The sequence below is a fragment of the Equus asinus genome, chromosome 5, assembly GCF_041296235.1.
Source record: "Equus asinus isolate D_3611 breed Donkey chromosome 5, EquAss-T2T_v2, whole genome shotgun sequence".
Taxonomy (NCBI): domain Eukaryota; kingdom Metazoa; phylum Chordata; class Mammalia; order Perissodactyla; family Equidae; genus Equus; species Equus asinus.
Window position 1 is genome coordinate 86,305,898 of NC_091794.1, and position 22,951 is coordinate 86,328,848.

The 22,951-nt window shown below is 39.9% G+C and overlaps 1 protein-coding gene across 4 annotated transcripts in view; it reads right to left on the reverse strand.

The window, feature by feature from the left end:
* THRAP3 (thyroid hormone receptor associated protein 3) overlaps nt 1-22,951 on the reverse strand; it is a 76,959-nt gene that overhangs the window by 37,661 nt on the left and 16,347 nt on the right. For all 4 annotated transcript variants that reach the window (XM_070510366.1, XM_014840133.3, XM_070510367.1 and 1 more), the window contains one exon: nt 2,544-2,651. The gene's annotated coding sequence lies outside the window, so the exon portion shown is untranslated. The remainder of the gene's footprint in view (nt 1-2,543; nt 2,652-22,951) is intronic.

Consider the following 22,951-nt stretch of genomic DNA (forward strand, 5'->3'; position numbering starts at 1 on the left):
GTATTTAAAGATGAAATAAGGCTATAATAATAAAAATATTGAGGATTAGCACAAGACTAGACAGATAACGGTAAAAAAGACAAAGTTTAGGGCCAGGCCCCGTGGCCGAGTGGTTAAGTTCACATGCTCCGCCTTCGACGGCCCAGGGTTTCAGAGGTTCAGATCCTGGGCACGGACATGGCACTGCTCATGAGGCCACGGTGAGGCAGCGTCCCACATGCCACAACTAGAAGGACCCACAACTAAAAATATACAACTATGTACTGGGGGGGAATTGGGGGAGGAAAGGCAGGGGAAAAAAAAAAGAAGACTGGCAACAGTTGTTAGCTCAGGTGCCAATCTTTAAAAAATAAATAAATAAATAAAGACGAAGTTTAGAAATAGACCCTATAATACACCCTTACAAAGGGTGCTTTTCAAAGAACCAGAAAAAAGGATAAACCAATAGTTGGGACAACTGACTAACGACTCGGTACAAAAAGTTGGATTTCTTCTTACCATAAACAGAAATAAAATTCCAAATATAGTAAAGAAATGTAAAAATATAAGCCATTAAAAAAGAGAATATTATGGGGCTGGCCTCGTGGCCGAGTGGTTAAGTTCGCGCGCTCCGCTGCAGGCGGCCCAGTGTTTCGTCGGTTCGAATCCTGGGCGCGGACATGGCACTGCTCGTCAGACCACGCTGAGGCAGCGTCCCACATGCCACAACTAGAGGAACCCACAATGAAGAATACACAACTATGTACTGGGGGGCTTTGGGGAGAAACAGGAAAAAATAAAATCTTTAAAAAAAAAAAAAAAGAATATTAGTGTCAATTTCATAGGCCTATATGAGCCTATTAAAAAGATTATCACTGGGGGCCAGCCCGGTGCACAGTGGTTAAGTTTGGACGTTCCGCTTTGGCGACCCGGGTTCGCCGGTTCAGATCCCAGGTACAGACATGGCACCACTTGGCAAAAGCCATGCTGTGGTAGGCATCACACGTATAAAGTAGAGGAAGATGGGCATGGATGTTAACTCAGGGCCAGTATTCCTCAGCAAAAAAGAGGAGGATTGGCAGTAGTCAGCTCAGGGCTAATCCCCCCCCACCAAAAAAAGATTATCATCAATTTTCTCAAAGGTAAAAGATACTGTATCCATCATAAATGCTGACAAAAATAAATTTAAATGAAACCTTAAAAAAATAAAAATATAAGGACAGGAACGCAAGAATAAGAATAATAGGGGGGCTAGCCCTGCGGCCGAGTGGTTAAGTTCACACTCCGCTTCAGTGACCAGGGAGTTCGCTGGTTCAGATCCTGGGTGCGGACATGGCACCGCTTATGAGGCCATGCTAAGGCGGCATCCCACATGCCACAACTAGAGGGACCCACAACTAGAATATACAACTAGGTACTGGGGGCATTTGGGGAAGAAAAAGCAGGAAAAAAAACCAGAAGATTGGCTACAGTTGTTAGCTCAGGTGCCAATCTTTTAAAAAAAAAAAAGAACAGGAAAATTGACCATAGCATGCAACATAATTTGGCTGTGAATAAGCTACACATAACCATAATACTGTCAACAGTGACTATTACTCTAACCAAAATTATATTATAAACAGTGACAATAAATGTGGATATATGACATAGTCAGGGGATTCTACCAGAAACTGTTACTATCCAAAGTGGGAAGTTAATAAATAATACCAGAAGCTGTAAAGTCATTAAGTAGCAAAATAAGCTTATCATTTAGAGGTAGTACCAAAAGAAACAGTAAAGAGTTGAAAACGACTGCCTCTAGGGACTGGGAAGGAGGTGGGCAGGCACTGCTGTTTTTCATAAAAAGTCCTGTGGAGCTGATGGTCTGACATGTCTATTATAGGGTTTTTGTACACGTTTTAATAAAAAGTAAAATTAAAAAAGTACAAATGCATATAGAAAATGCTTTTTAAAGTTAAGACAGGAAAATGTACTATGGGGGAAATCAAATGTATACATGAATTTATTCATATCCATCACAAAGTTATCTAAGACAGGGAAAAAGGAGAGAAAAGACTAAATGCCTACCAAAAAGGAGCTAGTGAGATCAACTATATGGCACATCCATGATGAAATGCCATAAGTCATTTAAAAATGCAAACAGGAAAAAATTTGTTCTTGTGAACAAGAACCATGTGACAAGAAGTACAATTCCAATTTTGATTACACATACACATATCCAAGTAACACAGGGATGAAAAGAGTGTTCACAAAATGTTAACAATGATAATAGATAAGTTTATGGATGATCTTTCTCAGTATTTCCAAATGAATAAACGTGTTATTAAAGAACTCAAAAGTTAGTTAAAATAAAAAAGTAACTGCTGCTTCTACAAGTTGGAATGAAATCAGAGCAAAGCTACTTTATCATCTTGTTTCAGTTTGTTAAACTGAAAAACAAACACTGCCTAACAAGAAGCCAGAACTTCCATTAAGGAATCTCCTGGATAAACAATTCTTAACATAAGACTGGTTTTGTAAGTCAGTGAAGTTATTATTAGTTCCTTTTACTACCATGCACTTACCTTATTTGAACAAAGATTCAGCTTGCACCAGATCCCAAACAGACACTCCCTCAAAAGAACACTGGCAGTGCTGCTGGCTTCTCCAATGTACAAAGTCAGGATAGGATTCTGGAATGAGAGGAAATGAGCGGTGATAAAAGTTATCCAAACCTTGCAGATTGCATCTCAAAATACAGATGCTTGAAATCTATAACCAAAAACTCTACTTTAGCCCTCAACTTCACCCTAAGTGGAGACAGGCTTCTCTCTCAAAGTACCAGCCTGAGGAGCTCTGTCTCTCTCACACGTTCCCCTCCACCCAACCTTCCACAGCAAGACTGCAGTACGGAAAGCTAAAACCTTCCTCTTGTAACCTGATACTTTTGCCAGCAATATTTCAGGTGCTATGGTTTGCATTATGCAAGACTAATTCACAAACTACATAATTCAACCTGGAGGATTACCTCAGAAGAATTAGACACTTGAAACCAAAAAAATTTAACTGAGGCACGCTGAACTAAATTTAACAAATACATTTCAAGTTAAAATAACTCCCCATTCTCATCCCTCAAAGCACATGGAAAAAAGCCTTCTGATCCAATTGTTTAACATTCTCGTATCTAAACATTACTAAAATGACTTTACATCAATGCTATGTAGTGTTACCCAAAACAAGAAAAACAAAGTTCCAAGATCATCAAGCTCATATATGTAGTTAATGTCCTCACTCCTAGCTTATTAAAGCCTTATCACTCACCCATATTACTATAAAGTAGGAAGGTACCCAAGATTCAAATAACCTGAAGATGCAGTCTTGACATTAATCTTTTCTTTTCTTGCTTACTCAGCATTCACTCAGATACCCACCACCCTTAGCTTTCTCTGAAACCTGTGGTTTGCACACTGCTGACCCTTGCTTAGTGCACCAGGAAAGAAAGGAATCTATTCCCTTAAGCTATGGTCTCTTGGTACATGTTGAACCCTCAGCCTAAAATGACTCCTCCCCTCTCACCAAACTCCTCCTCATTCCTATGAGGGTCTCCTTCCACAGTACGCTGTCCCTGGCTCTTGAAGGCTGGGTTAGGTACTGCTTCTCTGTGTTATCCTAGACGTGTCTCTCCTTACACTCATCTCATTGTATCTGTTAATATGTCAACTTCCCTCACAGGGCTGCGAACTCTATATACCTAACACTGATGTGTGTTTGCTGAGTAAAGTGAATACCCAAGCAATAAACTCTTGACCTATACCAAAGGAAATCAGTAAGTGATATTACAAAGAGGCAATAAGAATCCACTCTCAAAACTAACAGGATAAGACTTTGATCCAGATAAAATTAGTATTCAGTCAGATCCTTTACCAAATTAGAGACAACGTTGATAGATATTTACTCAGTTGATACACAGTAAAAATATAGCAATTTCAAACACTCATCCTTTCAAAATACTTTTGCATTTATTCTTGCAGGTTATTCTTAGAATTCATCCTAGGTTACATGAGCCAAAACTTCTTTCCCTGTTTCTAACTGCACAGGGGCTCACATCAGCCACCTCGAGGAAATCCCGATGACTGCTCCAGGACTGAGAACCGCTTACTCCACAACACAGTGAATTAAAGAAACAAACGACAGCATTCCAATACACCCATCCTTAAGGTTCTAATCAGACAGCAAGCACACATAAATCTGCCATTTTACTACCCCATCATGTTTCTTTCCTATTATTTAACCTCTTGGATATTGGCAAGAATTCTATCATCCCAACAAGTCTTCAATTTTCCACTGTCACGATGGGTGGAGAAGCAAATCTGAGGTTCTGGCCCTTAGTTATTCTGTGACAGTAAGGAGATACCTGAAGCCCTGAGTCATCCCTGCCACCACAGCTTTTATGTCCTGCCTGTGTCATCTGGACAGTCACAGGCATACTTTTCAGCCTTTATCTCCTGAACCTCCCTTGGTGAGATACCAGTATATTACCAAGGACACCCCAGCTAATACACACCAGTATATTAGCAAGAAAAATATCTCTTTTCCTCTTCTACACAATTTCCTTTTAACTGTCCACTTATTCAATAAAAAAATGTATCAAGTACCTACTACATTGCCAGGCACTATTCTAGGCAATGGAGATTCAACAATTAAAAACTCTCCTCATTCCTGTAGCTTACATTCTAGCGGGGAGATGGGGGCACATGAGGGAATGAAAGTTACGACTTTATATAAAGTGGTCAAGGAAAGCCTCTCTCACAAGACAGTTGAGCAGAGACTTGAAGAGAAAGAGTATGCTGTGCCTTCTCTGAAGGCAGAGAGGACCAAAGAGAGGAAACAGTAAGTGTAAAGACCTGGGGAGGAAACATGCTTGCCTTATCTGAGGAAGAGAGAAAAGGAGTGGCTGCAACGCACAATGCCACCAGGGAGCAGTCGGAAGATGGGGTCAGAGGCTTGGGTGAGTGGATGAGGCCTTGCACGCCATCATAAGGACTTTGGTTTTCCTCTGGGTGATGTGGGCAGCCACTGAGTGTTGTGAGCAGAGGAGTAACATGACCAGAATTACGTTTTAAAGGACTGAATTATGTTTCAAAAGTTATGTTTTGAAAGGATCATTTTGGCTGCTGAGTGTAGAATAGATTTTAACAGGGCAAGGTCATAAGAAATTGGCAGATATTGCCTACAATAATGCAGGTAAAGGAATGCAGTGGCTTAGACCAGAATGGAATACTCCCACACTCCATACACTGCTAGACCTGAAGTAACAACATAGTTCCTAAACCCAAAGCATGAACACTAACATTCGAGGACCATAGCACTTGTACCTTCTACGGTTAAAGAAGACTTGAAATGTTTTTCTCATGTCTCCTCAAGCACCTCTGGTAATCTTTTATGAAGATATAGAATACAAGGAAATACAAGGATGACCTTGCCTGCTCCTATGAACCTGAGGTCAAGGCTAGTCCTTTAAGCCACCAGGCAACTTGCTTATATATTACTTAAGGACTAATGTGTTCTGGTTTCAAAGCATGATGGTGTCAACAAAAGTGAACAAAAGAGGACAGTGTCTTCTATTCAAGTTAACCCAAGGTATCCAATAAATAACGAAATTTAACCTTAGCCACTCCCCATTGAAAAAAATACTAGGAATTGATGAGATTAGGACAGTTGAGCAAATAAACCTTTAGTGTTTTAAACCTTTAGTCTGTCTAAGCAGCGTCCATGGGTATCAGCAGGAACCAAGATTGAATCCAAGACTGGTGAAATTACTATGAACGGCTTTGGAGAGAAAGACACATACCTCCAAGTGCGTCATGCATACAGGGCCTTCTACATTAGGGGGTCAGCAAATGATGCACAGGCCAAATCTAGCCCAACCTGTTTTTGTACCACCCATGAGCTAAGAACGGTTTCCACATTTTTAAATGGTTGAAAAAAAATCGAGATTTGATGTGAAATTTCTGTGAAATTCCAATTTCAGCATCCACGAAGGGTTTTATTGGAAAACAGCTAGATCCATTCGTTTACAGACAGCTGCTTTCACACTACAACAGCAGAGTCTGGTTGCAAAAGAGACTGGATGCAGTGGTCTCACCACTCTGCACAGCTACAAACTGCGGTGAGGCAGTTACAACTCTACAGTATTTCAAGCACTGTGCAGTGTCATATCATATATTATTTTTAAACCATCAGTGCATATCCATATGTCAAAACAAGAAAAGAAAAGCGGACTGTTAAAGAGAATGTTGCCCATTTAAGGCACAGTGTGGAGGTCAGTGGGGGCAACATCAGTAGTCAATTACAAGGCAGGTGGAGGGGAAAGGTACTGACCTAAGTAATATGAAAATGAGTGGAAGAGGGAAGAGTGAAAGCAAAAGGAACTGCACATAACCACCGTATTCTAGTTGTTAAAGTCGTTTCCCAGGGGATATGGGTTAACAATTCTGACATCACTACACGTATATACTGGAATTAATAAATAAGAACATGGTAAGAGCCAAGTTTCTCGGTTGAGAATCGGAGGATAGTCAAGAAAAAAGCAAAGGCTGGAATGGTGCACACAGTACTGGATTAGAGTTGGAGACAGCACTATGAACTCATGTTTAGCTTACTGCAGATACAAATGGATATATATGGAAATATCAAGAACTTAGATATTTCTATATGTATACAGAATACATGTTAATATACTGATATTTCCTGTAAGTATACATATTTTTCTATAGGTATATGAAATATATGTTAGCATATACACATCTATTTCCTTGCTTTGTCAGCCTACAAGACCTAGAAGCAATAATACTCCAGTAGCAAAGAGCACACCTAGCACCCAGACCTTGATTTCTAATACCACTGTCCAGTGAAAGAAACCAGGGCTCCTTGGAGAAATGGCTGGATCCTAGGGGTGGGGCAGGCAATACACAGGATGAGCCTGGAGTATCTTGTAAGGTCAGAAAGTAAGGAAGTGTTAAAAAAAAAAAAAAAAAACCCACAATGAAGGACACTCCTGTCCATCTGAGAGTTCTTAGCCAAAACTGGAAAAATCTGAACAAAATATAGTCGTACCGGATAACTCAAAGTATAAAATATCCATGAGTCCACAGAGATATAAATAAACGACTGAATAAATCAACAAATGGATGAGAAGAGACCAATCTCTCCTGCAGAAGAATTCCAAATAAATTATGTATATACTCCACCTTCAAGGGGGTGGAACATAACTCTCCACTCCTTAAGTGGAGTGGAGTCAGCCTAGTGATTTCCTTCCATAGACTACAGTATGGAAGGCAAGGGAGGGAGTAACTTATGTTGGAGAAACTAGCCAGGCGACTAAGGTTAACATCAACAATAAATCACGTTGATAGCATACACTCCTTGACATATGATGAAAATGGCACTTTACCTCTGTGGGCTTTCTCCCCAAAATCCCTAACACCTGTCTAATCATGAGAAAAATATCAGACAAATACCAATTGAGGAACATTCTACAAAACATCCAGCCAGTACTCCTCAAAACTGTCAAGGTCATCAAAAATAAGAAAAGTCTAAGAAACCTGTCACAGCCAAGAGGAGTCTAAGGAGACATGACAACTAAATGTACATCCTAGATGAGATCCTGGAACAGAAAAAGGGCATAAGGTAAAAAAACCAAGAAAATCTGAATAAAGTATAAACTTTAGGAATGTGTTAATATTGGTTCATCAGTTGTGACCAATGTACCGTGCTAATTTAAGATGTTAACAACAGAGGAAACTGGTATGGGGTAGAACTCTCTGTACTATTTTCTCACATTTTCTGTAAATCTGAAACTCTTCAAAAACAAAACATTTGTGTGGGGCTGGCCCCAGGGCCAAGTGGTTAAGCTCGCGTGCTCCGCTTCGGCGGCTGCGTGTTTCCTTGGTTCCATCCTGGGCGCAGACCCAGCACTGCTCATCAAGCCTTGCTGAGTCATCAAGAGGCAAGGAACACCAATCAAAATCATTTACCCTTTTTCCTAAACAAATGGGTTTTTTTTCCTTTTTCTTCTCCCCAAAGCCCCCCAGTACACAGTTGTATATTCTAGCTGTAGGTCTTTCTTGTTCCGCTGTGTGGGACGCCACCTCAGCACGGCTTGATGAGCAGTGCTAGGTCTGCGCCCAGGATGGAACCAGGGAAACACGCAGCCGCCGAAGCGGAGCACGTGAGCTTAACCACTTGGCCATGGGGCCAGCCCCATACAAATGTTTTGTTGTTGAACAGTTTCAGATTTACAGAAAATCTGAGAAAATAGTACAGAGAGTTCCTGCCCCCATACCAGTTTCCTCTGTTAACTTTATTTTTTTGAGGAAGATTAGCCCTGAGCTAACTACCACCAATCCTCCTCTTTTTGCTGAGGAAAACTGGCCCTGAGCTAACATCCGTGCCCATCTTCCTCTACTTTATACGTGGGACGCCTGCCACAGCATGGCTTTTGCCAAGCAGTGCCACGTCCGCACCCGGGATCCGAACCGCGAACCCCGGGCCGCCGAGAAGCTGAACGTGTGAACTCAACTGCTGCGCCACCAGGCTGGCCCCCTGTTGTTAACATCTTAAATTAGTGCGGTACATTCCTCACAACTGATGAACCAATACTGATACATTCTTATTAACTAAAGTTTATACTTTATCCAGATTTCCTTAGTTTTTACCTTATGCCCTTTTTCTGTTCCAGGATCTCATCTAGGATATACATTTAGTTGTCGTGTCTCCTTAGACTCCTCTTGGCTGTGACAGGTTTCTTAGACTTTTCTTATTTTTGATGACCTTGACAGTTTTGAGGAGTACTGGCTGGATGTTTTGTAGAATGAGGATGACTCAAGCGATATAATTGATACTGCTGGGCTGTTTACTGGAGAAGTCAATGCTGAGTCTGAAGTGACTGAAGAGTGAGTTAGCTTCTACGAATAATCTGTGTGGAACACCAATTCAATACAATCCGAACTTGAATCTGCTAATGTGTCACAAACGATGGTGATAAAAATGTGTGGAGAACACAGGGCTAAGTTCGACAAATTTAGAGCACTTGCAAAAATGTAAGGTATTTAAGGCATATGGTTGGTTATTCACTGTACTATTCATCAGGAGGTATTTTGCAAAAAACTGTTAATCCATCGTGTGTTACTGAGCCAGTATTATCAGGAGTGACCTTCATGCGCTCTCAATTCACTTTCATAGACTTAACTATCATCAGTTTTGTGAATTCTTGGCAGAAATATAAGGTGAATCCTGACATGCCCTATCAAATGGGCTTAGCATAGTTCAATGGCTTAGCAGCAGTAAAATTTTTTGGTTGTTTTTTAGCTCAGGGCTGAAAGTGAAATTTTTCTGAACAAGAACCACCACCCTTAAACACTATTATTGAATACTGAATAGCTTTGGAAATTAGCTTTTCAGCAGACTTGAGCCAACTGTGCAACTGAGGAGCTTCCATCTACTCTTCGATTGGAAATGATTAATCTGCATGCTAAAAGGCAAATATCAAGTATCTAACAGAATTCTATAAATGCATTCCAAGTGATGAATATGCTCAGTTAGAATCATATGCTCCAAATAAATCATATGCTCATGGATTAATACTAGCACTTGGCAGTACTTATCTGTGTGAAAAGACAGTTCCAAAGACAACATACGTAAAGTCTCACTACACATTTCAGCATTAACAGATGGACATTTGCCATCGATTTTAATAGGTAAAGCTAACTTTCATCCCCAATGACGTGGAATGTTATCCCCCAAAAAGAATTCCATTCTTCTCACTAACAGATCTGCCTTACAAAACTTGTATTCAATTATTATATTTTGAATTCTGCCAATAAAAAAAGTTCTCTCTTGTTATTTAAGTACCTACATAATATCCCCAATTTTGCCCAGCAACTTACAGTAAGGCAAATAAAATTAGTAACCAATCATCCCAAAACAATTTCCAAAGCACTGGCCCGATAAATACTATGAAAGCACACGCTCTAAAGCTGGACAGCCTAGGTTTGACTCCTAGCTCCACCAGCTAGTAGCTGTTGAGACCTGTGATAAGTTACTTAATTAACTCTCAATCTCTGTCTCCTCTCTGTGAAACTGGTTCCTACTATACAGGGTTGTCATGAAAACTGACTAAGTTAATATATGTGCAAAGCACTTGACACAGAGCTTACCACATAGCAAATACTAAATACTATTATTAATCAGGCCAATGTCAAATGACAGGGTTAAAAGCCAACAAGACTTCTTCCAGTGGGTATGAGTAGTCACTTGGTTATTAAACAATTACCTTCTCTATCAAGAATTCAAAGTTTGGCTTTATGGCAGACTCAGAACATAAGACACTTTTTATATCTTCAAAAATTCTTAAAGAAGCAGTGTGCTCTGGCAACAAATCCAAGCCTATACTCGATTCCACGCTGAATGAATCTGCCCTGTAAATGACGCCATTATTCCGTGCCCCAGGTTCTCAACTTACAGGACAGGAGCAACATGCCATCTGTGCACCTGATACTTTCTACCTAGACGGGTGGTTTTTCAAGTCATGCTCTCAGGCTGAAACCTCCAGCACATCCAGCTGACAAGACTGTCGGGAAATCATAACAGCTACTTTCCCAGAATTTATCACCTTTTTATCACGTTACAAAACTGTTATAAGCTACCCCATTTCCCTACAACATAACCCTCTATTTCTCTGAAAACTACTAGTCATGCATTATTACTACATGGCGCCTTGAGGGTGAGTACTAAATCAAATTCCTTTTTGTGTCCCCAGCGTCTAGAAACATGTTTGTTAAATGACAAATGAATATTAGCTACATATATATGTTTTTTTACTATAGTAAAATATACCTAACACAAAATTTACCATTTTAAAGTGTACACTTCAGTTCAGTGGCATTAAGTACATTCACACTGTTATGAACCATCACCAATCCATCTACAGAAGTTTCTCATCTTTCCAACTGAAACTGTGCGCTCATTAAACAGTAACTTCCCCCCTCCTCACAACCACAATTCTACTTCGTCTCTATAAATTTGACTACTCTAGGTACCTCATGTAAGTGGAATCATACAACATTTGTCCTTTTATGTCTAGCTTGCCACCTACCATAATGTCTTCAAGGTTCATCCATGTTGTTGCATATGTACACAGTTTTAAAAAAAGAGAAAAACATGTACAGAATCAGAGAACTTGAAATATTAACATAAACTTTTCTTTGCTTGAGTAAACAGAAATGTTTAATTCTTTTTACCTAGTTTTTTTTTCTTTTTAGTAATACGTGCACAGTAAAAATTTCAAACTGTACCAGAGTATATAATGAAAAGAAGTCTCCTGTCTAACTTCTACCCTCCGTCTCCCCAACTTGCAGTCCCCCTCCCTGGTTTAATATTTTACGTTGGAACACAACCACCAACCATATGCTGCCTTGCCTTGAGGATGTCCTATTAGTAAGAGATTCAGTTGGCCTATCAGGACTGGCTATTCCTCTCTTCTAAAAATACTAACACAAAGATATAAAACGATGTACAAAAAAATTTTTTAAACATTTTACAAATATTTCACTGAGTTAACATTCACTGAGTGCACCCTATGAATAATGTCTTCACTAAACAGCATATTGAGGCAAGAAAGATTACAAGCTCTGGAATCACATAAAAAGCAGTTTAAAACATTTTGATTCTTCAGCCTCAGTTTCCTGATCTATCAAACAGAAGTAACACTACCTCAGAAGTTGCTGCAATGATTAAATGAGGAAAACATCCAAATTATAGTATGGTTCCTAGTAATATAGGAAGCACTCAAATAACAGTAATAAATAATTGTTGATTTCCTTCAGTGAGCAGTGTGGAGAGCACAGATGAATGCGAAAATCCATGCCATCCCAGGTGCTTATAACGGAACAGAGGAGTTTCTCTCTGCTCAGTATTACCCTGATTCCACTGAGAACCTGGTGAATACAATTTCCAGCCTACGTTTATAACTTTTATGGATCTACTTCTAAACCTCACTAAAATAGTTATTTGTAAAAAATAATTGGGACTGGGAGCGCTGGAAGAAGGAAAAGTTCATTATCATCAGACCATGTGTAGGGTATGTAACCTCCACATGGTCTATAGCTGGCTTTAATCAAACAGCGGAGGGGCCGGCCCGGTGGCACAGCGGTTGACTGCACACGTTCCACTTTGGCAGCCCGGGGTTCCCCAGTTCGGATCCTGGGTGCAGACAGACATGGCACCGCTTGGCAAGCCATGCTGTGGTAGGCGTCCCACATATAAAGCACAGGAAGATAGGTACGGATGTTAGCTCAGGGCCAGTCTTCCTCAGCAAAAAGAGGAGGACTGGCAGCCGTTAGCTCAGGGCTAATCTTCCTCAAAAAAATAAAAAATAAAAACAAAAAAAGAGCAGAGTCTTGTGATTAAGAGACCACAATTCACTCTAATCTAGATGCAAAAACACTACCCAGGAGAATATCCACTTTGGACAAATACGACTGGAATTAGTTATAGGGCATTAAGAACTGGAAGCAGTCCTAGAGCTCTTATCTAGCACAACCCTAGTTTTACAGACGGGAATTGAGTCCAAAAAAGGAAGAGATCTGCCCAGGAAGTGAGCTAATACTGGAGCCCGAAGGCTCCCGGCTCTCGGTGGCCCAGTTCTTTCACATCATCATGCCTTTTATCTGTTCAAGAACTTTAAGCCACAAACTTCATCCAGTTGGCTCTGATTTCTCACTTTTCTTCCCAGTTACTTACTATCGAAGGGAAGTTTGTTCTTAAGGTGCCTTAGGAAATCAGTCTTAGAAAACATTCCTAAATAATCTCATTATTATTTGGCTAAAACGTACTCTACTGGAAGCTCCAGGGAATGTTAAACAAGAACAAACGTAACTCACTAAAGACCTATTTGAAAGGAAATTTCAGTCAACAGAAAACTCTTAATTTTAGAGTTGCAAAAGCAGATGGTACATTCAGAGTTCATCTTCCACAAGTGTTTAGTTTTACCAAAAAAGTTTCACCCAAAATAGTAATTTGATTAATAACCCATTTAACCCAGAGTATCAGACCAGGATAACCAACTTTTAGATGAGTCACACTTGCTTTCTTTCGTAAACAAGCAACAGGAAAGAGACTGAATTTGATGCCAGAATACTCTGCCACAAATATGATCAAGTCATGCTGGAGAATCTACTAAAACACATTCATCTTTGGAGATTTTTTCTTCTTTTTTTTTTCTTTTTTAAATTACAAGTCAGAAGTAGAAACTGGTTTGACATGAAGGTCAATAACTACTTCTCAGAGTACTGCCAAATTAAACTTATTTTTAACCAAACTTACTACTAGAAATAATCCTACAAGCAGTCTGAAAATCTATCCAAAATGTCCATCTTTTCTGGTTCTAATTCTAGAAAATAAATGTGCAGCTGCTTTGCAGCTGATGTTAACCCAACAGCAATTTACAGACACCATTAGGGGAATGCAAGCCTCCTCCTGCAAAACACCAAGGCCACCTAGGCTCTCCTAGCACAGGTCCTCATGAAACGCATCTTGCTTCCGAAGCAGTCACAAGCAATCTAACAGCTACCAGAATCAGCCCTACATTCATAAGTTTAACCAGGAAAATAGATTGCTACAAAAACTGGCATAACCACACATGTTATTTACTAAGAGAACTGTCATCTGTCAAAGTGATTCTTGTAAATAGAGTTTTCCCTCTAAAAGATTTAATCAGCTGTTTGACTCATGCCATCCCTGATTTAGCAATCCTGCTTTCTAGTTCCTGGAAATTTGGTTTCAGAGTACATTAACATTTTTCCAATTTCTCATGCATAAAGTTAAGAACATTTAAGCCCTGGCGAAAAGGTATAAAGGTCACTATACATAGCCCAAAAACAAGTCAAGACTTGAGGCTCAGAATATTGAGGAATACTAAAATAAATCACATGGGAAAAGTAAGATTAGACTCCTACCTCACATCCAAAACAAAAATAAACTCCAAGCGGACTAAACAAAACACAAGCAAATAAATATTAAGTGTGAAAAGGTTTTAAACTTTTAGAAGAAAACATAGGAGAATATCTGTACGAATTCAAGGTAGAGGATTTCAAAGAAGATATAAGTGTAAACCAGAAAGGTAAAGATTGATAGATACGTCTACATGCTTTAGAAAATCAAAACAAACCTACAGACTAGGAGAGTATATTTGCAACATATATAACCAAGGATTAAAATCCAGATTCTAGATTATATAAAGAACTTCTAGAAATCAATAAAAAGGAAAAAAATTGGGGGCCGGTCCAGTGCTGTAGTGGTTAAGTTCGCACACACTGTTTCAGCGGCCCAGGGTTCACAAGTTCAGATCCCAGGTGCGGACCTACACACTGCTCATCAAGCCACACTGTGGTGGCATCCCACATACAAAACAGAAGAAGACTGGCACAGATGTTAGCTCAGCAACAATCTGCCTCAAGCAAAAAGAGGAAGATTGGCAACAGATGTTAGCTCAGGGCCAATCTTCCATAACATAAAATAAAAAAGGGGGGAGTGTGCTCAAAAATTCAATTGTTTAGGTGAAAAAAGATTTATTAAATAAATATTTATTGAACACCTACCATACACCAGGCACTGTTCTAGGCACTAGAGATACAACTGACAAAAAGAGAAAGTCTTTGACCCCGTGGTGGGGTGAGACATACAAACTAGTTAACTCTATACTGTGTATTAAATGACAACAAATGCTAAAAAATAAAGTGGAGTCGGGATAAGAACACGCAATTCAAAACAGAGGAAACTTATATGGCTAAAACACATATGAAAAGATATTCATCTTCACCAGTAATCTGAGAAATACAATTTAAAACTATAACAAAATATTTCATACTCATAAGAATGGCAAAAATTTTAAAGTCTAACAACATCAGGCATTGTTAAGATGTGCAGCATGGAGAGTATCAACTAGTCTAACCTCTCTGGAGAATAGCGTGATAGTGTCTAATAAACATGTGAACAGCCGGGGGCAGCCTCATGGCCGAATGGTTAAGTTCACGCACTCCGCTTCGGTGGCCCGGGGTTTCGCCAGTTCGGATCCTGGGCGCAGACATGGCACCGCTCATCAAGCCATGCTGGGGCAGCACCCCACATGTCAAACTACAAAGACCCACAACTATAAGTATACAACTATGTGCCAGGGGGCTTTGGGGAGAAAAACGAAAAATAAAATCTTTAAAAAAAAAAAAAAAGATGTGAACATCCTATGACCAAGCAATTCCGCTTTTAGGTATAAACACTACAGAATCTCTCCCAAATCTATAGAAAATACATACAAGAATATTCTTGGGGCCGGCCCAGTTGCATAGTGGTTAGGTTCGCATGCTCCCCTTCAGCAGCCCAGGGTTCACAGGTTCAGATTCCGGGCGCAGACCTAGCGCCACTCGTCAAGCCACACTGTGGTAGCAGCCCACCCAGACAAAATAGAGGAAAATGGCACAGATGTTAGCTCGGTGACAAATCTTCCTCAAGCAAAAAGAGAAGGACTGGCAACAGATGTTAGCTCAGGACCAACCTTCCTCACACACACACACAAAAAAAAAACCAAGAAAAAAAATTCTTGACAGCACTGAGTACGAATAGAAAAACGGATATGAAGCTTAAAAACACACAAAAGCGATAGCATATTTTGTTTAGGAAAACATACATTCTTAATAGAAGTCTAGAAAGACATGTAAGTATCATAAACACGAAAATGAGATGAGTACTTGGAGGCGAAGGGGGGAACAATTCTAAAGATTTAGCTACGGTGGGAGAGCTTTATTTCTTATAGGTATTAAATTGATCTCTGAAATACATGGGTACTAATTGCATTATTCTTTGCAATTTTTTGCATGTCTTATTTTTTTCTTGTTTTGTTTTGTGTTTTTTTAAAGATTGGCACCTGAGCTAACAACTGTTGCCAATCTTCATTTTTTTTCCTGCTTTTTCTCCCCAATTCTCCCCCAGTACATACTTGTATATTTTAGTTGTGGGTCCTTCTAGTTGTGGCATGTGGGACACCACCTCAACATGGCCTGATAAGCGGTGCCATGTCCGCACTGTAGGGGAGGAGGACATTTCCTCTCCCCAAATGGGGGTTCGTCTGGCTGGAGAACAAATTAAATTCACATGAGACAGAATAGCAAGAGAAAATTAAACAAAGCTTTATGAGGAACCACGGCCCGGGGCCTTTCTTCCCGAAGGAAGGGCACCGAAGAAGTGGGGTGCAGACAGTGGTTATATACCCCCAAACGGGGTGTTTCACATGTGATTGAAATGTCCCTCCCACAATAGTCACAAGATTGCCCTGTCGGCACAGTGCTTGAGGGACCCAGCAGGTAATGGTCTGCTATCTCAGTGGGCGTAGCAGGAGGCAAGTGGATTGTCTGGAGCTGGGCAGTCACAGGTGAGCTCGGCAATCAGTTCCTAGCCTAAGGAAAGATGCTTAATCCTTAAGAAATGCCAGCGTTGGGAGGGGGAGGGAAGTTAGTTACAGGAGGTTACCAGACTAGCACAATAAAATGCAGATTTAAGTCTTTGCCTTTGGCATTGATTAAGAGCTCCCAGAGAGAAGGCCATCTCCTTTCTTCTTCCTGGTACAGAGAGGGAGGCACCCCCTACAGATAGAGATTTACCCTACAAATGCAAAGGTGTCCCAACAAAGGGCAAATTCCATTCCTCAGAGCCTCCTTCCCTGTCCCAGTTTATCAAAAGCAATCAGCCTCAAATAATCCTGATTCCAAAGAGACATATCTTGGGGTGGCCAATTCCAGGTCCCCACAGCACCCAGGATCCGAACCAGCGAAACCCGGAGCCGCCGAAGCGGAGAGAGCGAATTTAACCACTCAGTCACGGGGCCAGCCCCTGCATTCTTTTTTTAAGCATGAAAAAAAAAACGTTTGTACAATGCTGAGCACTGAGGTTTTGCTACCTTTAGACTTCCTTTCCCAGTCCCTCTCTAGAGGGAAAAAAGACTAATATAATTCTCTATGAAAGTGACAGAAAAGTACAAGTATTCCTACGTTGCTCACAAGCTTCTTGGCCACACACATTAATTCAGATTTTTGCAAACAACTTCTAAAGATTGAAATAGGATTCACAAAGCAATGCTCTTAAGGTCAAATCAAAGAAACACCCTCATATTGAAGGGAAGGCATATGAAGGTGTATGATGAATAGAGGCAGAGTGGTTAAGAGAAAGAGTTGCAAACCCATGACCAACTTGCATGAAAATCCTCACTCCACTACTGTGCAGGCTCGACCAGGGTGTATAATTCTACTAAGTTTCCTCATCTTTAAACAGTAGATACACTGGTCTTTTAAATTTATCATAAGGATTAAATGAATTAATGCATGTAAAGTACACAGCATGGTTTATTCCACAAGGGCAGTTTGAAAAATAACAACAACAAGAAAAGTTGGAAGGGAGAGGATAACAATGGATAGACTCAACAATGAGAATCTTGGGGCCGGCCCTGTGGCGCAGCGGTAAAGTGCACACATTCCGCTTTGGCAGCCCGGGGTTCGCGGTTCGGATCCCGGGTGTGGACATGGCACCGCTAGGCAAGCCATGCTGTGGTAGGTGTCCCACATATAAAGCAGAGGAAGGTGGGCACAGATGTTAGCTCAGGGCCAGTCTTCCTCAGCAAAAAGAGGAGGATTGGCAGCAGTTAGCTCAGGGCTAACTTTCCTCCAAAAAAAAAAAAAGAGGATTTCATTTTTCCAAATTGTTTCAGTAGTGAATCGAGGTGTATTTTACACTTCATTAAGACACTCACCCCCAGCAACATGCTTACATAATCACCAAACAACAAACCAAATCCTTTAAGATATTTCCATATTCAGAATCACCTTCAAAAAACTAAGCTGATGCATCTGTACAATGGAAAAAAGAGAGCGTGCTAAATCCCTAGGATTTTGCCTAACTCCACATGAGGTCCTGACAATTCAGGTTCTGAATTACTTAGTGAGAAAAAAAATTTTCACTAAACGCTATATAACTTGTAACAAAAACGTAGCCAAGAAAAAGTTTTGAAATATTTTCAGCAGGAAACTAGATTATTCAAGAGATACTACATGAAAAGCTGAGTATTGCACTCACAATGCTTTATGATGGGAGACAAGCATCAAAATCGTATCCAGGCCTTACAATTTAGATCTGAACAATGGCTTCCTACACACTAAAAGGAGTAAAGGCAGGCGGATGAACAATCCAAAAGACAAGGCCTGTATCCCTTTACCTTTGCAGTGATATTTAATACCCAACAAGGAAACCAAAGATCCTCTCCCCCTCAGAAAGCACTCCCTATTTCTTACTGGCAGCTCTAAGATTAGTTATCAGAATAAGATTAAGTGAGAGGGCAAGGTCGAAATTCCAGCTGGAATAACATACATTGTACACAAAGTTGCAGCTTACATATATTTTTGACTAGTACGTAAAATCTTAGTTTCCTAACAACCACAGCAATAATAATAGTTAATTTCAAAACTAAATAATTTATTTTTCACTTAGATTCATGGCTCTTGTATGCAAATACCTCAACACATTAATGGTCAGAGTCAGGAAGCTTGCACTTTGGTTAACCATGTTAAAAATTTTTTCAGGGTCCGGCCCCACGGCCGAGTGGTTAAGTTCCTGTGCTCCGATTCAGCAGCCCGGTGTTTCGCCGGTTTGGATCCCAGGCACAGACATGGCATCGCTCATCAAGCCATGCTGAGGAGGCATCCCACATGCCACAACTAGAAAGACCCACAACTAAAACTACACAACTATGTACCAGGGAGCTCTGGAGAGGAAAAAAGGAAAAATAAAAAAATCTTAAAAAGAAAAATTTTTTTCAGTTTCCTTCTCTAAAGAGAAGATGTTTCAAAAATAAAAAGAAGGGGCCAGGGGTGGTCCCGTGGACAAGTGATTAAGTTCGCATGCTCCGCTGCAGGCGGCCCAGTGTTTCATTGGTTCGAATCCTGAGCATGGACATGGCACTGCTCATCAAACCACACTGAGGCAGCGTCCCACATGTCACAACTAGAAGGACCCACAACAAAGAATATACAACTATGTACTGGGGGGCTTTGGAGAGAAAAAGGAAAAATAATAAAATCTTTAAAAAAAATAAAATAAAATAAAAAATAAAAAGAAGGGGCCAGCCCGATGGCAGCAGCAGTTAAGTTCACATGTTCTGCTTCGGTGGCGTAGGATTCACCAATTTGGATCCCAGGTGCTGACCTACACACCGCTTGTCAGGCCATGCTGTGGTAGGCGTCCCACATATAAAGTAAAGAAAGATGGGCACAGACATTAGCTCAGGGATAGTCTTCCTCAGCAAAAAAGAGGAGGACCGGCCACAGATGTTAGGGCGAATCTTCCTCAAAAAAAATAAATAAATAAAATAAAAAATAAAAAGAAATGATCGTAACTGATATGACAAAGCATTTTCAACAGTTATATGACACTTATGTATCATTCATTCAGTAAATTTCAGATGCATTGCTTCTGAATCCAGAGTCCAACAACAATTTCTTAAGAGTTTATTCACTGCAATGGCTAAATTCAAATGGAGTGTAAAACAATTACATTTGAGAATTTCTACTGTGCTCACCTAATGGTTTACTCACCTGTCGAAACAGCACTAGACTAGAAGTCTTGGTTCCATTTGTGCATAAACTCATGTGAGACAAGATTTTCAACACTTTTACACATCCCAACCATTTAATAATCCAAACCATTAATAATCTGTCAGTAATAAAAGAAATGATAATACATGACTATGCTTAACTTTCACAGGATACTGAACTGTATAATTTTTCATCTATCCTTTATATTAGTATCAAACATATAAACTGTAATTCTCTCAAGGGAAGGAAGGAAAGAAGCAAGGAGTATTTTTATTTCAGAGATGGAAAGATCCAGAAAGCTAGGCAAACATTATCAATTCTGAAATACATCTACTTGCAGCAAGGGGTATCAAAAAGCCTCCGTGTCAGCCGGTGGATTCAAGTCCATTACTCCTGAATAGGAGTTAAATAACTTAACTTTGGATCTAATAATCATGACAACACAAAATGGAGATGTTTTATCATCTAAGGAGTCTGTCCTAATTTATTGGTCAATCTACTCCCTGTACCCTTACTCTGAGCAGCAGCACAGTGGCTATGAGGGGAGGTTTAGAATCAGACCTAGGTTCAAATCCATCTCCCTTAATTAATCTCTTGTGCCCCAGCTTTATCATTTGTAAAACAAAAGACTCTTCACTTACCTCGTAAAGTACAGGATTAGATGAGAGAACATATGTAAAGTGCTTAAAGAAGCACTGACTTTGAAAGAAATCTCAGTCTATAAAAGTACTTCTTTATGTTGGGGTTAACCTTACACCCAGGTTTGCTCAAGACAGTTTACACCTGCTGTCCCAGAGTATTAACAGTGTCCCCTCTCTCAATAGTGTCTTGGTTCAAAGAGATAAATTATATGGTCACAATATCAATTAGGCAAAAATGAACCTAACTCAAGATAAACGTCATCATTAAACCAGGTGAAAAGTGAACTATTCCAGATAAGAACTGGCACCCAAAACCTATCCAAGCACTTATAAATTAAAGAAAGACAGTCGCATTTCAGTGTGTAAATTTTAACCCCCTCCCCTCCCAAAAAGTGGAATCATAAGCAAATACTGAACTCTAGCTAATGATATGCATGTTGACATGTTTAGATGTGAAATGTACTGATATCTGCAACTTACTGTAAAATGCTTCAAAAAAAATAAGACAGGAAATGGGCAAGGACTTGAAAAGACATCTCTCCAAAGAAGATATACAAATGGCCCATAAGCACATGAAAAGATACTCAATACCACTAATATTAGGGAAAGGTAAACCAAAACTACAATGAGATACCACCTCACACCCATTAGAATGGCTATTAAAATTAAACATAGAATCAGCAATTCCACTCCTGAGTATAATACCCAAAAGAATTGAAAGCAGGGTTTTGAAGAGCTATTTGTATGCCCATACTCACAGCAGCATCATTCACAGTTGCTAAAAGGTGGAAGCAACCCAAGTGTCCAAGGAGGGATGAATGGATAAGCAAAATGTGGTATACACATACAATGGAATATTATTCAGCCTGAAAAGGGAAGGAAATCCTGACAGGTTACAAGATGGATGAACCTTGAGGACATTATGCTGTGTGAAATAAGCCAGTCACAAATAGACAAACACTGTATGATTCCACTTATATGCTGTATTTAGAGTAGTGAAAATCTTAGAGACAGACAGGAGAATGGTGGTCGTCAGAGACTTGGGGGAGGGGAGAATGCTGAGTTACTGTTTAATGGGCAGAGCTTCAGTTTTTCAAGATGAAAAGAGTTCTGGAGATGGATGGGTGGTAATGGTTGCATGACAAAATGAATGTATTTAATACCAATGAATTGTACACTTAAAAATTACTAACATGGTAAATTTTATGTGTATTTTGCCACAATAAAAAAAATTGGGGGGAAAAAGATGGATGATGAGTTTAAAAGATATGTTATAAAGCACATACAGCAGAATGCTAACAAACGTAGAACCTCGGTGACGGGCATACGGGTGCTCGCCGCACAGTTCTTTCAACTCCTCTGTATGCCTGAAATCTTTCATAACACAACGCTGGAGGAAAAAAGAAACCAAAGAAATGGTCATCCCTGTTAAAATACACCTGCTGCAGAGCACTTAACCTAAGAAATATGAGGGAAACACGAGCCTTCCGGGGAAGACGGAACTTCAAGGCGAACTTATTACATTAAATCTTCTAAAATAAGAAATTGTGATTTAGCTTACCCAACATAAATATCCAATATCCTGAAGACAATACGCGAAGCCCTGATTTAAGCAATAAATTATTCCGCTTCTAAAAAACAACTAACTTGGATAGAAATTAAACCCTAAAAGTATATCAATCAGTAAAGACACTGTATACCACGTTATTTTCACTCTAGTAAATGCCTAGCACTTCAGTAGGCATTTAGTAAGTATTTAATGCCTCATTTCCCCAAAAAAGGAAAATTCAAACAGTCCTTCCATCGATATAAACCCCAGTTCCCACTCAGTTGTTTTTAAAATGGAGAACAGAAACTCTACTAAGTTAAAAGAAAATTCTAATGCAGAGCTAAGTTTAGCAAAATTGTCCCCACGTTCTTCACTTTGGCCACAGAGATAACAGCATTCTCTCTGCCCTCTGAGCAAACCCATTGTGGGCTAAGAGGTAAAGAGAGTTTAAACAGCATGAAAATGGAGATACATAAATGTCACCAAAGGACAGTTCAAAACTCTTCTGTGTCATCAAAGGGGAGAAAACCACCTACTATGAGGCCCCACCTACGACAGGTGGAAGTGACGCTGACAAAAACATGAAAAAGCAATCCAGGCCAGTGCCGTCCAACAGAACACTCTGAGACGACAGAAATGTTCTACTCCTTCACTGTCAACGTGGTAGCCACCCAGTTACGTGTTGCTACTGACCACCTGAAATATGGCTAGTATAAAAGTTATATTAATTAAAATTATATTTAATTTTAATTCACTTAAATTTACCTAGCCACCTTCGACTATGGGCTACTGAATTGGACCACGCAGATCTAGACCACAGACCACGTACCCAAGGTAATTTTCTCCCCCAAAAGAATCCAAAGCTTAGTACATACTTAATAAACATTGACTAAGGAGGAAATGGAGAGTGTCAGAGGTTTCTGAGCCAGACAAAAGCATCAGTTCTGGGCACTTTTTTTTACTCTGCATTATGTCAACAAATATAGTTCTCCAATCTACAATATCTCTTTTCTACCTAGCATTCCACCATATAAAAGTACTACAACATAAGCAGTTCCCTAGTGGCGTACATTTAGGTTACCTTCGATTCTTCTCAACACAAATAACAGTGTGAT